This window comes from Octopus bimaculoides, chromosome 3 (genome assembly GCF_001194135.2).
Source record: "Octopus bimaculoides isolate UCB-OBI-ISO-001 chromosome 3, ASM119413v2, whole genome shotgun sequence".
NCBI lineage: Eukaryota > Metazoa > Mollusca > Cephalopoda > Octopoda > Octopodidae > Octopus > Octopus bimaculoides.
The window spans coordinates 40,345,408-40,349,434 of record NC_068983.1 but is presented as its reverse complement, the minus strand read 5'-3'; positions in this window follow the sequence as shown (position 1 = coordinate 40,349,434).

The window sequence follows — 4,027 nt, the reverse complement described above, 5'->3', positions numbered from 1 at the left end:
TATATATATATGCCTATTATTCGTTACACAAGCACACATGCACACACGGACACAGACACACACATTGCACGCTCATGGATGCATACACAGACGCTCACACACACTCACATACAAATATATACAGAAAGAGAGAGAGAGAGAGAGAGAGAGAGAGAGAGAGTGTGTGTGTGTGTGAGAGAGAGTGGAGAGGGTTTGATTGTGTGAGTGTGACAATACACACTCATATATTCTCATTTATTCCCATGCATACATATATATACATGTATATTCATATATATGTGTGTGTACATGTACGATAGTGAATATATATATTCTAATATACCTTGTCTTACGCTCTCCATATATATATATATATATATATATATATATATATATATATATATATATATATATATACATATACATATACATATACATATGTATATATTAGCATGTTCTGTGTATAAGTATTCATAAGCATCCGTATTTATGAGTCTGTACATGTGTGTATTAACACGAATACTTGACGCAAATTCACACAACATGCATAAATATCAGTTAATGATTCTCTCTCGTCAAGTTATATTTTCTGTTTATTAGTTACAAGTCACGTTGCTGTACTGCAGCCAGTACTCACCCATATTAACTAATTTGTGAAGTGGTTAGACTCCCTGCTATATATTATCTATATATATTCTCCCAGAGAGCTAATATCATATATCGTATATGATATATATGTACACATATTTATGTTTGTGTTTGTGTGTGTGTGTGTGTGTGTGTGCGTATATATATATATATGTATGTATATATATATGTATATTTGTATATGTATATATGTGTGTGTGTATGTATGTATGTATGTATGTATGTATGTATGTATAGAATTGTTGAACAAAATAATGAAAACACCTTAAAACTTCAAACAAATTAATTTTAATATGGGATAGGACCGCCTTTGGCAGTAATTACAGCTTGTATACTACGAGCTATGGACTCGTAAAAAGTTTGAATTTTTGTCCATTCTTCAGCTAAAAGAGTCTCCAGTTCTTGTAGTGATGATGGTGGAGGATATCGACTCCTTACCTATTTTTCTAAAATGCACCATAAATGTTCAATAATATTGACATCTGGGGGCTGTGGTGGCTAGATAAGATGTTCAACTTCACTAGAATGTTCCTCGTACCATTCAGTAACAACTTTAGCTGTGTGAATTGGTGCATTACCATCCTGAAAGATTGTGTTTCCTGACGGAAACAGTTCCACAACCATAGGATGAATTTGATCAGATAAAATGCTTAAATAGTCTTGACTATTAATTCTGCCATGAAGGAGAACCATTGGGCCGGCAGATTTTCAAGATAAAGCCCACCAAATCATTAGAGATAATCCTCCATGTTTAACAGCTGGAAGAAGCAGTCTAGGTCAAATGCTTCTTTTGGCTGTCTCCACACCTATACTCGGCCAGCGGTCGGAAATAAGCTAAAGGATGACTCGTCCGAGAAAATAACATTCTTCCACTGCTCAAGGAACCATTTCCGTAGGTTTTTACTCCACTCTAAACGGTTTGCAACGTTTGTTTTTGAAAGTTGTGGTTTTCTGATTGCAGCCCTCGCGTGAAATCCGGCTCTGTGCAGCTCCCGGCGAACAGTCTTGAGGAAACTGGGTTCTTGAGGTGGTCATTAAGCTCTGCAGTAATTTTGGGAGCTATACTGTTGTGATCGTTTCTAATAATTCGTGTAAGAGTCCGACGGTCCCTATCTGAAAGTTTTGGGGTTTTTTTCGGAGCTTTCTTTCAACGAGGAGGTTTTTCCCTCTTTCTCAAAGACTGTCATTGCTTTCGAGACAGTACTTCTTGATTCACCAAACATTTCGGCTGTTTTTCGTTACGCTAGCGCCTGCCATACGAGCACCAACAATTTGACCTCTTTGAAAGTACGATACATCTGTTATTTTAATGAATTTTAATTACCTTTTTCTGATGATATCTGAAAAGGAACGGCAATTTTAGCCAAACATATTAAGCAACACCAATAATAATTTTTAAAAAAACATAAAAATAAACAAGCTTTTGACGGTTTTATAGATATTTCAAAATTGTGATGCTATGATGCTAGCTGTTTCCATTATTTTGTCCAACCCCTGTATATATATATATATACATACAAATATGCACACGCATACTTGTGTGTCCGTGTGCATATATATACGCATATATGCAAGTTTGTATTATGTATATATGTATGTATATATAGAGAGAGATTGATAGATAGAATATACACATACATACATACATACATACATGCATACATACAAATACAGGAATATCAAATGGCATACAACGTAAATTCCTGATTTATTAGATTTATCTCTGTCTCTAGAAGACATATCAAATTCAAGAGTTGATATTTTCCTCAAAACAGGCACGTCATTAAAATAAAGGACTGCTTTATTCTCTGGAGATAAGAAGACAGTCGGGGACTTGTGTTTCTGGCTCAATAACCGTCATCCGCACGACAGTTGTCCGATCTTATCGTCATTAGGCAAGGGACTTAGATTTATACAAAATGGTGTAGAATACATATAAAGACGAGGTAATTTGCATGATTTCAACAAAAATGAGCTACGAGAAATAACTCAGAATGGTCACTCAGAGTTATTTCTCTTGGCTCTTTCCAGCTATTTCGTGTGTGTGCGTGTGTGTGTGGTCACGATGCGCTTTGTATTATTTTAGTCTTCGAATGACGCCACCCTGCTGGCAAGGCGAGCTGGCTAGCATTCCTCACAGATCGAAAGGGGAGTTGGAGCAACGTGAAATGAAGTGTTTTGCTCAAGAACATGGCACATTGCTCGGTCTGCGAATCGAGCCCACAATCTAGCGATCGTAAACGCAACAGCCTAACCATTAAACCACTCGTCGTCACATGTGTGTGTGTTAGTGTGCATGTGCGCGTGCATGCGTGTGTATGTGTGTGTAAGTTTTTCTGTGTGAGTGTGTATAACTGCAGCCTGTGAACGATACATTTACGTTAAATCATAACAATAAAGATATTACTCTACAGCTGTTTCTATTGCATATTTCGAATTTTATTCTGCCTAAGTAGTGTCGATGCCCACGTATGTATTGTTTATACGCTACCTCTGTACACTTTAGAGTGACCGATTCTATGATCACCTGACACTGACAGGCCGCAACAACGACGAAATGCACATTTGTTGCTCCCTTCTATGGTCATTTCGTTTTTTTTAGCTCACAGGTACCTTGTAATTTGTTTGGTTTTTTCCAGGCGTGGCTGTCTGGAAAAAGAAGTTTGCTTCTCAACCACATGGTTCCGAGTTCAGTCCTAGTTCGTGGCTCCTTGGGCAAGTATCTTCTGCTATAGCAACGAGCCGACAAAAGCCTTGTGAGTGGATTTGGTAGACGGAAACTTAAAGAAGCTCGTCGTATATATGTATATATGTATTTGTGCGTCTGTATTTACCCCCCACCACCACCACCATCGATTGACAATCGATGTTGGTGTGTTTACGTCTCCGTAATCTAGCTGTTAGGAACAAGAGACCGATGGAATAAATGCCAGGTTTACAAGGAATAAGTCCTGAAGTCGATTTTTTCGATTAAAGGCGATGTTCTAGCATGGCCGCAGTCATATTAACTGAAACGAGTAAAAGAATACCACATTCGTCTAAATAGCTATTTTCCCCAGACGTAAATCTAGCCTCTAGCTTTCTTATACATACATACATACATACATACATGTGTGTATATAAATATATACATATACATATATATATATATATATATCTTTCTCTTCCTCTCTTTCTCTTCCTCTCTTTCTCCCCCCTCTCTCAATCCACCTTCCCTCTCTTATACCCACCCTCTCTCCTCTCTTCCTCTCCCCTCCCATACCCATCTTCCCCCTCTCTTACATCCACCTTCCCCTTCTCCCTCCTCGTCAACACCCCCTCATAAGCTCATCCCACCACACCCCAACACACTCCTACTCTACCTTCCCACTCCATCCCATCCAATTCCTTACACCCACCA